Below are 13618 nucleotides of genomic sequence, written 5' to 3' on the forward strand. Positions count from 1 at the left end.
CTCATTCTGGGTTTATCTGGCTATTATCTATTGATCTAAAAATGTATCTGCTTAGATTTCTCATTTATTACTCTGCTTTGCCACTGTGGACAAGGCCACTTATTTAAAGACACATAAATTCCTGCATATACAACCTGTGTTTTGCACAATTTTATACTCATGGGAATGTAATTTTAACCCATGGAATTCCCCATTCTACCACACAAGTCTTCATTGAATGAGCACATTGTACCCTCAAGACATGCCTCTCAATACAAAAATAAAAAAAGGGGGAGCATCCAACATGGCGGCCGGCAAGGAAGCAGCACTTTCAGTATCTCCACATTAACCGGATCAGAAACACCCATTAAAACAGCTACATTCTACCTACTGAGGAACTTCTAGCAAAATTCCGCTGAAAGGAGACCTGCCAGGAAGTAGTAAGTTATATTAGAGGTGACAGTTGGCCCCAGACAAGTGAATCTTGGCCGGCCGCGGGTGCAGAGGTCCAATCCTGCAGCCACCGCCCAACCGGCTCTGCAAGCGGCCACCGGCGGCCCGGGGCAGTGAGAAGGGTCCACGCCTGGCCCAGGAGACGGCTCCCGCCATCCTGGCTCTCCTGGCAGCCCCGCTCCCTCGGTGATCGGCCACCCCGCCCGCCCGGCTCTTAGCCACGAGGCCACTGCCTACCGGGTTCTACAAGCGGCCCCCGGCGGCCGGCGCGCCGAGAAGGGTCCCTGCCTGGCCGGGCAAAAGGCCTCCGCCCTCCTGGCTCTGCTAACAGCCCCGCCCACCCGGCAAACGCCCCCCCCACCCCCCCTCCCGGCTCTGTTGGCGGTCCCGCCCCCGGCCAGCGCAGGCTCAGCTCTGCAGGCGGCCCCCAGCGGCCCTGCGCAGCGAGAAGGATCCCAGCCTGGCCCAGCAGACGGCCTGTGCCCTCCCAGCGCTGCTAACGCCCCGCCCACACGGCTAACGGGCCCCCTGCCCGCCTGGCTCTGCAAACGCCCCCCCCCACCCGCCCTCCCGGCTCTGTTGGCGGCCCCGCCCCCGGCCAGCGCAGGCTCGGCTCTACAGGCGGCCCCCGGCGGCCCGCGCAGCGAGAAGGATCCCCGCCTGGCCTGGCAAACGGCCTGTGCCCTCCCAGCGCTGCTAACGCCCCGCCCACACGGCTAACGGGCCCCCTGCCCTCCTGGCTCTGCAAACAGCCCCGCCCACCCGGCAAACGGGGCCCCCGCCCTCCGGGCTCTGCTGGCACCCCGCCCGCGGCCACCACCCCAGGCTCTGCAGTCGGCCCCCAGCGGCCCTGCGCTTCGAGAAGGGTCCCTGCCCGGCAGACGGCCTGTGCCCTCCCAGCTCTGCTAACGGCCCCGCCCCCACTGCGAACGGCCCCGCCCACCCGGCAAACGGCTCCCCCCCTGAGACGGCGTGAAGGAAATCTAACCAAGCCTTTATGAAATAGCGAACTGGGAACTAAAACCAGAGATTGGGTCAGACCAGAGACAAGCCAGTTCCACCCCTCCCTTCGGACACTCCAGCAAGGAGGCAGGGGCCCGCCATTGCAGAGAGGGGAAGTCACCAAAGTTTGGCCAAAGAGATTCCTTCCCAGCGGAATCTACTTTGGCAGGTGTGTGACTCCCACCCGCATCAGATACAAACAACCGGGAAACTTCAAAATCTCTCCGTGGGCGTGACTGTAAGGGCCAAAGGACTCTCGACCCCCAACTCCCAATACTGCCAGTGATGTGGGCGTGACTGTAGGGGCGGAGGGAAGCAGAGAAGACTCCCCACCCCCAACTCCCCCAACCGCCAACTGAGAGGGCGTGACAGTAGGGGCGGAGGGAAACAGAGGACACTCCAGACCCCCAACTCCTCCTACTGCTAGCGGAGTGGTCGTGATTGTAGGGGCTGAGGGAAGCAGATGGGATCCTCGACCCCCAACTCCCATTACCACCAGTGGCGACACCAATGGTCTTAGCCGCCAGACTCCGAAGGTGTGCCCACCAAAGGGGTCAGGAAAAATTAAACTATTGACTCCCAGAACACAGCTCCACAGCACTGGGGCTTAGATGAATGACAGAGAGAGTGCTCAGTCGTTAGGGAAATAGAGCACCCAGAGGTGCTGAAAGTGTAACCAAATCCTTGGAGAACCTCCTCCGGTGCACAGGACCTGGCTGGCTGGCAAGAGGAAGGGGAGGAGGGGCCGTAGAAGTGAAACGGCTCTGGACCAACAGGATTGAGAGACTCCCAGGAGCCGCCTTACAGGGATTGCTGTTGACATATTGAGGGCAAATCTCAGCCTGGAGGGCACAGCTTTGCCTACGGGAAGAGAAGAAAATGGATCTCTAAGACCTAATTTTATTTTTTATTTTATTTTATCTTTTCTCTCCCTTTTTCCCTCTTTCTCTCCCCTTCCAAGTTTTATTGTTCTTTCCATTCTCCTCTATGCTATCTAACTCCCCCTCCTTCTTACTTTTCAAGAGCACCTTCCTTTCCCTTCCCCCCAACTTTCATCCCAAGCATTACGTCCTCCATTTCGTGTAACTGTCTAAATGCAAACAGGTGAATGTTTCGAGGCCGTCTATAGTGCTCCTAAATACCTAGCTACTACCAACACCCTGATCCAATTGACGGTTAGCATCCCCCTTCAGTAGAGCAATCTTCTAAAGTAGCCAAGACATACTAACCCGTATACCTTCATAGCACCCAACATAAAGTCCTAAGAACAAAAAACAAATCACCATATGCATTCAAAATCCGGAAGCCCTTTATAAATTGAATGAATCAGCTCTAAAGTACAATAAAGCCCAACATCTATAGGCATAATCTCCCACCACAAAGGAGAAACAACAGATATAAACAAAGCCAAAACAAATGTATAGGAGAAAGCAGTTACAAAGCAGTCAAATAGAGCTGGAAAGTAACGTGAACAACATGAAAAAACCAGGGAAAAAAGGAGTACAGATAATGCAGGACAACTTAAATCTACAGGAGGACCTAGAAGCATCAGAAACATGGACAGGGAAAGAAATCAAGGCATACCTAAATCAGATGGAATGGAATTTTAGAGAAGACATGAGACAGCAAATCCAAGAATTGAAAGTATATTTTGAAAACCAACTAAACAAACAAATACAAACTGCAAAGAACGAGCTTTACCAGGAGATAGAGATCTTAAAAAAAACCAAACAGTGATTTTAGAAATGCAAGAAACCATAAACCAGATTAAAAATGCTAACGAAAATATTACAAATAGACTAGATCAAGTAGAAGTCAGAACATCAGATAATGAAGACAAAGTTTATCAACTTGAAAAGAATATAGTCAATACTGAAAAGATGCTTAAATCTCATGAGCAATCTATCCAAGAGATATGGGATTTCATCAAAAAACCAAATTTGAGAGTCATTGGGATAGAAGAAGGCACAGAGATTCAAGCCAAAGGAATGGACAACCTATTGAATGAAATAATCCTAGAAAACTTCCCAGAGATGAAAGATGGAATGGATTGCCAAATCCTGGAAGCCTACAGGACCCCAAACATCCAAAACTGTAATAGGCCAACTCCAAGACATATAATTATGAAGATAGCCAACATACAGAACAAGGAGAGAATATTAAAAGCTACGAGGGAAAGGAGGCAGATTACATTCAGGGGTAAACCAATTAGGTTAACGGCTGATTTTTCATCACAGACTTTGAAAGCGAGAAGATCCTGGAACAATGTATTTCAAACGCTGAAAAATAATGGATTCCAACCAAGAATACTGTATCCAGCAAAATTAAGCTTCAGATTTGACAATGAAATTAAAATCTTTCACGATAAACAAAAGCTAAAAGATTTCGCAGCCAGAAAACCAGCACTGCAAAGCATTTTGGGCAAAATTCTACAAGAAGAGGAATGGAAAAACAGTGCCCAAAACCAACAGCGGGAGGTATCTCAGTAAAGGCGGAGGAAAACAACCAAAAAGTAAAAACTAGCCAAACTAAAATAAATAAATAAATAAACATGACTGGAAGTACAAATCATATTTCAATTGTAACCTTAAATGTTAATGGACTAAACTCACCAATCAAGAGACACAGGCTGGTAACCTGGATCAAAAAAACAAATCCAACAATATGCTGCCTTCAGGAGACTCATATGATAGGAAAAGACATACACAGGCTGAAGGTGAAAGGTTGGGAAAAATCATACCACTCACATGGCCCTCGGAAGCAAGCAGGAGTGGCCATACTCATATCGAATAAACTCAACTTCAAACCTAAGTTAATCAAAAGGGATAAAGAAGGACACTATATCCTGTTAAAAGGAACTATTCACCAACAAGACATAACAATTATCAATTTATATGCACCAAATAATGGTGCAGCAACATTCATAAAACAAACTCTCCTCAAGTTCAAAAGTCAAATTGACCACAACACAATAATTATGGGTGACTTCAACACACCGCTCTCGCCATTAGACAGATCCTCCAGACAAAAGCTGAATAAAGAAACTATAGAACTCAATGACACAATCAATAACCTAGACTTAACTGACATATATAGAATATATCAACCATCATCAAGTGGATACACGTTCTTCTCAGCAGCACATGGATCGTACTCAAAGATAGATCATATATTATGCCATAGGGCAACTCTTAGTAAATATAAAGGAGTGGAGATAATACCATGCACCATATCTGATCATAATGGAATGAAACTGGAAATCAATGAAAAAAGAAGGAAGGAAAAATCCTGCATCACATGGAAAATAAACAATATGTTACTGAATGATCAATGGGTTACAGAAGACATAAAGGAGGAAATCAAAAAATTCTTAGAGATAAACGACAATTCAGACACAACATACCGGAATCTATGGGACACAATGCAAGCAGTTTTAAGAGGGAAATTAATTTCCTGGAGTTCATTCCTCAAAAAAAGAAAAAACCAACAAATAAACGAACTCACACTACATCTCAAAACCCTAGAAAAGGAAGAGCAAAACAACAGCAAATATAGCAGAAGACAAGAAATAATTAAAATCAGAGCGGAAATCAACGAAATTGAAACAAAAAAAACCATTGAAAAAATTGATAAAACTAAAAGTTGGTTCTTTGAAAAAATAAATAAGATCGACAGACCCTTAGCCATGCTAACGAAGAGAAGAAGAGAGAAAACTCAAATCACTAACATACGGGATGAAAAAGGCAATATCACAACAGACACTATAGAAATACAGAAGATAATTAGAAAGTATTTTGAAACCCTATATTCTAATAAAATAGAAGACAGTGAAGACATCGATAAATTTCTTAAGTCATATGAGCTGCCCAGATTGAGTCAGGAAGACACACACAATTTAAACAGACCAATAACAAAGGAAGAAATAGAAGAAGCCATCAAAAGACTACCAACCAAAAAAAGCCCTGGACCAGATGGGTATACAGTGGAGTTTTACAAAACCTTCAAAGAAGAATTAATACCAATACTTTTCAAGCTATTTCAAGAAATAGAAAAAGAAGGAGCTCTTCCAAATTCATTCTATGAGGCCAACATCACCCTGATCCCGAAACCAGACAAAGACACTTCAAAGAAAGAAAACTACAGACCAATATCTCTAATGAACATAGATGCAAAAATTCTCAATAAAATCCTGGCGAATCGAATACAAAAGCATATCAAAAAAATTGTGCACCATGATCAAGTAGGATTCATCCCTGGGATGCAAGGTTGGTTCAATATACGGAAATCAATAAATATTATTCACCACATCAATAGACTTAAAGATAAGAACCATATGATCGTCTCAATAGATGCAGAAAAAGCATTCGACAAAGTACAGCATCCTTTTATGTTCAAAACACTAGAAAAACTGGGGATAACAGGAACTTACCTCAACATTGTAAAAGCTATATATGCTAAGCCTCAGGCTAGCATCATTCTAAATGGAGAAAAACTGAAGGCATTCCCGCTAAAATCTGGAACAAGACAGGGATGCCCTCTCTCACCACTTCTATTTAATTTAGTCCTTGAAATACTAGCCAGAGCAATTAGACAGACAAGAGAAATTAAAGGCATAAAAATAGGAAAAGAAGAACTTAAAATATCACTATTTGCGGACGATATGATCCTATACTTAGAAGACCCAAAAGGGTCTACAAAGAAACTACTAGAACTGATAAATGAATTCAGCAAAGTGGCAGGATATAAAATCAACACGCATAAATCAAAGGCATTCCTATATATCAGTAACAAAACTTCTGAAATGGAAATGAGGAAAACCACCCCATTCACAATATCCTCAAAAAAAATAAAATACTTGGGAATCAACCTAACAAAAGAGGTGAAAGATTTATACAATGAAAACTACAGAACCCTAAAGAGAGAGATAGAAGAAGATCTTAGAAGATGGAAAAATGTACCCTGTTCATGGATAGGCAGAACCAACATCATCAAAATGGCGATATTACCCAAAGTTCTCTACAGGTTCAATGCAATGCCAATCAAAATCCCAACGGCATTTCTGGTAGAAATAGATAAAGCTATCATGAAATTCATATGGAAAAACAAAAGACCCAGAATAGCAAAAGCAACTCTAAGCAGGAAGTGTGAATCGGGAGGTATAGCGATACCAGATTTCAAACTGTACTACAGAGCAATAGTAACAAAAACAGCATGGTACTGGTACCAAAACAGGAAGGTGGATCAATGGTACAGAATAGAGGACACAGAGACCAATCCACAAAATTACAACTTTCTTATATTTGATAAAGGCGCTAAAAGCATGCAATGGAGAAAGGATAGCATCTTCAACAAATGGTGCTGGGAAAACTGGAAATCCATATGCAACAAAATGAAACTGAACCCCTTTCTCTCGCCATGCACAAAAGTAAATTCAAAATGGATCAAGGACCTAGATATCAAATCAGAGACTCTGCACCTGATAGAAGAAAAAGTTGGCTTCAATCTACACATTGTGGGGTCGGGCTCCAAATTCCTTAATAGGACGCCCATAGCACAAAAGTTAATAACTAGAATCAACAAATGGGACTTAGTCAAACTAAAAAGTTTTTTCTCAGCAAGAGAAACAATAAGAGAGGTAAATAGGGAACCTACATCCTGGGAACAAATCTTTACTCCTCACACTTCAGATAGAGCCCTAATATCCAGAATATACAAAGAACTCAAAAAATTAAACAACAAGATAACAAACAACCCTATCAACAAATGGGCGAAGGACCTGAACAGACACTTCTCAGAGGAGGACATACAATCTATCAATAAGTACATGAAAAAATGCTCACCATCTCTAGCAGTCAGAGAAATGCAAATCAAAACCACCCTAAGATACCATCTCACTCCAGTAAGATTGGCAGCCATTATGAAGTCAAGCAACAATAAGTGCTGGCGAGGATGTGGGGAAAAGGGTACACTTGTACATTGCTGGTGGAACTGCAAACTGGTGCGGCCAATATGGAAAGCAGTATGGAGATTCCTAGGAAAGCTGGGAATGGAACCACCATTTGACCCAGCTATCGCCCTTCTCGGTCTATTCCCTGAGGACCTTAAAAGAGCATACTATAGGGATACTGCCACATCAATGATCATGGCAGCACAATTCACAATAGCTAGACTTTGGAATCAACCCAGATGCCCTTCAATAGATGAATGGATTAAAAAACTGTGGCATTTATACACAATGGAGTATTACGCAGCACTAAAAAATGACAAAATCATGGATTTTGCAGGGAAATGGATGGCATTAGAGCAGATTATGCTAAGTGAAGCTAGCCAATCCTTAAAAAACAAATGCCAAATGTCTTCTTTGATATAAAGAGAGCAACTAAGATCAGAACAGGGAAGAAGAGCATGAGGAAAAGATTAACATTAAACAGAGACGAGTGGGGGGAGAGAAAGGGAGAGAGAAGGGAAACTATGGAAATGGAAGGAGACCCTCATTGTTACACAAAATTACATATAAGAGTTTGTGAGGGGAAAGGGGGAAAAAAAAAACAAGGGAGAGAATTAAACAACAGCAGATGGGGTAGAGAGGGAAGATGAGAGGGAAGGGGAGGGGGGATAGTAGGGGATAGGAAAGGTAGCAGAATACAACAGTCACTAATATGGTATTATGTAAAAATGTGGATGTGTAACCGATGTGATTCTGCAACTTGTATTTGGGGTAAAAAATGGGAGTTCATAACCCACTTGAATCAAATGTATGGAAGATGATATGTCATGAGCTGTGTAATGTTTTGAACAACCAATAAAAAAAAAAAAAAGGGGACCTAACTCAGAGCACAATACAACTCTTAATTTTATAAAAATGGCATAAAATAAAGGATATAAGGGACAATGGGGGCTGAGTGAACTTAAATTGTGGTTTCCAATTTTGAAAAGTTTTCTGAGAACTGATTTTTTTTTTACATTTGAAATCTCCTATTTACACGACATAGTTGTGTTTTCTTCTTTACTCTTAATATGCTCTAGTTATTCTTCTTTTATGGAAAAACTACCTGATTTTAATTATTATTATCAATGGCAAATAAAACTGTAAATCAATTAAAATTTTTCAATAAGCATACAGTTATGTTCACATTTGCTACAATCATAATAAGTACATTTAATTATATCGAGGCAAAAGCTTTGTTTAGATTTTAAAATATCCCTGACTGCAAGATTATGTATATATTATTCCCATTGTTGCTTATGTAATAGTAAATTAATCAAATTAAGTTACACTATCTAGAATAAAATAAAATGCAAATAATTGACTAATAAGATTCATATTTAAACCATCTTTATTTACAAAATGTTATTCTAATAATTGTAATTCCATTAAGCTTCAATTGGAGCAAAAGTATAATCACTTGAGTAAAAGTAGTTAAACTAAAAATGAGAGATAAAGTACTTTTGAAGGCAGGTACAAAATATTGTCAGGATTATTGTTGTGCTTCTGGATGTTCAGTAGCAGGCTCATTTGAAAGTGGAATCAACCCTGAAAGGAACTCACTTCTACTTTCAGAATGTGGGAGAGGGAGGGGGGAAATACAGCTCTTCACGGGGGAGATAATGAGGAAAACACCACAATCCCATTGGGAATGGAGTGGATGGTGGGCCCAGTGGAAAATATTGTTGAAATGCTCCATATATGTTTCCTGGAGGAGGTGGAGGAAAAAAGTTACTCTTATCATGAACTCATTCCTTGGATTACCTGGAAACAATGGACCTCTGATTGGAGGGAAAGGTGAGAAAGCAAAGCCAGAGCCAGTTGCTTCACTTTCAGCAGGGAGAGATAAATTAGGCACATTGGAATCACCAAGATCAACTTTGGTATCATTTCTACTGGATTCCATTTCTGAAGACATAGGCCCATCCATTTTATCCAAAGGCAAAATAGTAGAACTTCTGAGTTCTGTTTGTCCAAATGGTCTACTATAATTGGAATAACATCCATCTTGCCTTAGTAGAGTAATATGTAGATCAGAATATGGTTGGACTGGTGGAGCCATCATCAACTTAGGGTTCTGTTCCCATGGAGTTGACAGGGACCCAATGTTATAAGACACTCTCTGAGGATCACTTATCCCTTCATAGCCTGATTCTCTTCTTTCATTGATAATCTGAGGGTCCAGAGAATCCTCTGAGCCTCTTCAGCCTCTTCCTCCTATCCTTGGAAGCAAAGGTAAGAGTCTGAGTGGACACTTCTTTTCCAAAAGAGGATCTCTCACTTCAGATGAAGGTCAAACCAATGGTGAGGGACCATTTGGGGAATTCTCTCTGCCAAAAGCTGTATCTGAATCATCAAGTGCAGAAGGGTCTTTTTCTACAAGCTTAAATTCAAACTCATTTTAAGTTAAGTTTTGTCTGTTGTGGGCATTTTGTTTCCTTAAATCATTGAGGTATCTTTCAGCACTCTGAACTGCCAACTCATTATCATATGCTTTTTTCTCATAGTACATAATCAGCCCCCGATTAGAATGAATGGTTCTCTCCAATTCTTCTTCAAGATCTTTGACTTGGCTTCTGAAGTTCTCCAGCTGTTTAGTCACATAGCTGATGTTTTCCTCCATTTTGGAAGTGTCTCCTCTCTCTCTACCTGGTAATTTTCCTCTACTATTTATTTCCTTTGGAGTTTCATTACATTTTCTTGATATAGTTCAATTATGACTTTAAGTTGCTGCTGCAGATTCTGATTCTCACTTTTAAATTGTGAATTTTTTGACTGCAAAGATGCTTGCTCTGTCTTAATATTTTTAATATTCTCTATAAGGTCTTCCTTTGTTTAAATGAATTCAGAAAATAAAGTAAAAATTTTATTTATTTATTTTTTGAAAGAGAGAGAGAGAGAGAGAGAGAGAGAGAGAGAGAGAGGGAGAGAGAGAGAGAATTTTTTAAATATTTATTTTTCAGTTTTTGGTGGACACAACATCTTTATTTTACTTTATGTGGTGCTGAGTATCGAACCCAGCACCCCGCGCATGCCAGGCAAGTGCATTACCACTTGAGCCATATCCCCAGCCCTGATTTTGTTCTCCTTCTAAGGTTTTAAAAGAGGTCTTTAACTTAGAAGCATAAAATCATCCCTTCAAATCTCCTTTTGGCTGACCCTCTAAGTGAGCACCAACACTCTTCATTTCCAATTCCAAGTTACCATCATCTGTTAGGTCTTCTCCAACCACAGAAGCCCAAGCTTTCATCTGCAGCAAGTGTTCAGTCAGAGACTTAATGTGATTTTCTTTATCTCTTAGAACTTGTTCTGCATGTACTTTAGAGTGTTCAAATGTCATTTTCTGTTTATTAAGACCATTTGCTTTTTCTTTCCATACTTCAACTTCTTGTAAAAGCTGTTTCTGACTTTCTTGAAGTTGGGAATTTTCATTCAAAACCTCTTTCATTGCTTCCTTTAATCCTCCTTCATTCATTTGAAATAGTCTCAAGGTTGTTTTATCATCAGGTATTTGTGATCTGAGGGACTTTGATTCATCTTCTAGGAACTTAATCCTTTTTGATATATCCACCATCAATTCATCCAGTTGAGAATGTTTAGTTTTCTCTTCTTTTAGCTCTTTTTTCTAGAAAGAGTATTTCATCCTCAAGTTTAAATACCAACCTATCCAAGTTTTCATAAATTGCCTCCAAATTTTCTGCTTCTATTGACTCCTTCACCACAATATCATCCTTTAAATATGACTCTAAGCCTTCATACTCTTTTTGAACAAGGATAACTTTTTCAAGTAGATCACATTTTTCTTCATTGAATCCAGAGTGTTTTAGAGCAAGCTTTTTTCTCTTCTTATGCAATACCTGCTTCTCAGAGACTGATAACTTCTCCACATAAACAAAAGAACAACAAAAAACCCAATAGCTGTACATATCACCAACTCCCACAGACAGCCATAAGGAATAGGGTGTGTTTCCATGTCTTCCAACAATGCACACCACAACCCTGCTTACTTCTTCCAGGACCACCCCATGTAGGGGTGAGGGGCAGCCGATGCCCCTCCATCACACTAAGGCTACTTTGGCTATTCCCTCTGACACCACACCATGTGCTATCTTCTACCACCTTATAACCCAGTAGGACTCCACAGATGCCAGAAGCATGCTCTTTAACTTCCAGAGCCAAGAGCTAAATAAATGTATTTTTTTCCTATAACTTACTAAGGGTGATATTTAATTATAGCAACACAAATCATACTAAGTTTCAGAGAGATTACTGGTCAATGCATACCACTAAAAAGCAACAGTTCTGGGACTCAAACGATTGTCTTTAGTTCTATACCCCAATAGAAGCAGTTATCCATCAAGTGAAATACACAGAAACCAGGCTGCAGATTCCTCTTAACTTTCCAGAGTTGTTTTTGTTTGGATGTAAAAGCCACTAAATGAGAGTAGCTTCTTTGCATCTACTGCACCTGTATCAATCTACCTACTTTCAAATCAACTTCCTGAGCCTTTTCCTCATCTGAACATGCAGCTCAATCACACTTTAGTAATGCTAATAATAATATTCACTAATAGAGTTATTCTCATAATTAAATGGACAGACAGAACAGACATCAAATGTTGTTCCATTCATTTCCACTCTCCTTTACCCGTTTTTAACTAGAGGGGAAAAAAAGGAAGAATTCTTAAAAATAATTTCTCTTTGAAGAATTATATAATTTTGAAATGGCAAAGAAACTTTGATAGCATATCAAATAGTAATAAGATACTGAACCACACCCAGCTAAAAATTGAAGTCTGGGGTAATTACCTTTGAGACTTTCCACTCTGTGGAAAGGGCCCCTGGTCTTACAACTTATTTAAATTTAAGAAAGTTTTGCACCATTCATATAATCATTCTCCAGATCACCAGAGATGATGATGACAGATGCAGTACCCCATGCAATTCTTGAATATTTCCAGAGTTCAGAAACAGCTATTTGTGCACTTTTCTACAACTTATAATTTCATTTCCTACCAAAATTCTAGTACTGAAAATTTTGCTTTATAAAAGGTATGCATTGTCTTGTAGGAAATCAGTAGCACCTATACTTAGAAAATGGTAAGCTCTGTGTGGTGGTGTATGCCTCTAATCCCAGCAGCTCAGGAGCTAAGACAGAGTATTGTGATTCAAAGCCAGCTTCAGCAAAAAGCAAGACGCTAAGCAACTCAGTGAGACTGTGTCTCTAAATAAAATACAAACTAGGGCTGGGGATGTGTCTCAGTGGTTGAGTGCCCTTGAGTTCAATCCCTGGTATTCTGCTCCCCCCCCCAAAAAAAAAAAAAAAAAAAAAGATTAGTGTTTCCTTTTTGCCACATGTTACCCTAGGAAATGGGGAATCTTCATTCCAGAGAAGGTACTGTGTATAAATTGTTAACTGAGAGATGTCAATTTGCTTGACAAAGGATTCCCACCATCAAAGTACCATAAGGAGTTTGAAGGAGACAGAAGAAGACTCAAGGAGAGATGATATTGGCATCTAGGGAATCTGAAAGATGGCTATTGTAAGTTCCAGCAGCATCCATTAATCAAATATAAACGGAGGGAAAATCAGCTCTCATGATTTTTACAGTAGAAAATAACTATCCTTCTTGGTGTACATCAGCGGACCTCCCCAGGGGTCCTCCAAGAACCCTACACAAATCACTCAGACCACCCAACCTCCAGTACTCTGGCTGCCAGCCACTCTGATTCACTGGTATTTATGCCAAAGCAGTTGTAAAATATTTTGAATATCTCCTGGGTATCATCAAAACTGCTTAAATAAGAATCTTTCTCACCCCTAAAAACTCATACATTTTTCCCTTGAGCTATTTGACAGTGTTTTCTTCCTAAGAAATACTAGCATCTGAAAGAAAGATCCAGCTCCATGAAATGCATCTCTTTCCTATCTTAAGTTTTCATCAAATTATGCATGTTAAAATTTAATTTAGAATTCATTCACAGCCTGATTAAAAGTCCTAAGCTGTGATGCTAATATATTTTAAAATATAGAGCTATAAGTTTTGTACATGTGTAAAACTATATGTTACAACACAATTAATCATTCATTTTTTTGGAACCATGTATTATTAATCTCTATTCTGATCTCAACTAGAATAATAATTCAACAATGATAGCAATTGGTTCTACTCCAGGAAATACTCCAGTTTATTAAAC

General features: G+C 40.6%; 1 pseudogene; it reads right to left on the bottom strand.

The window, feature by feature from the left end:
- Positions 1-11393, bottom strand: part of LOC114095837 (cTAGE family member 2-like) — a 29639-nt pseudogene extending 18246 nt beyond the window's left edge.
- Between the last annotated feature and the right edge of the window lie 2225 nt (positions 11394-13618).

The sequence above is a fragment of the Marmota flaviventris genome, chromosome 3, assembly GCF_047511675.1.
Source record: "Marmota flaviventris isolate mMarFla1 chromosome 3, mMarFla1.hap1, whole genome shotgun sequence".
Taxonomy (NCBI): domain Eukaryota; kingdom Metazoa; phylum Chordata; class Mammalia; order Rodentia; family Sciuridae; genus Marmota; species Marmota flaviventris.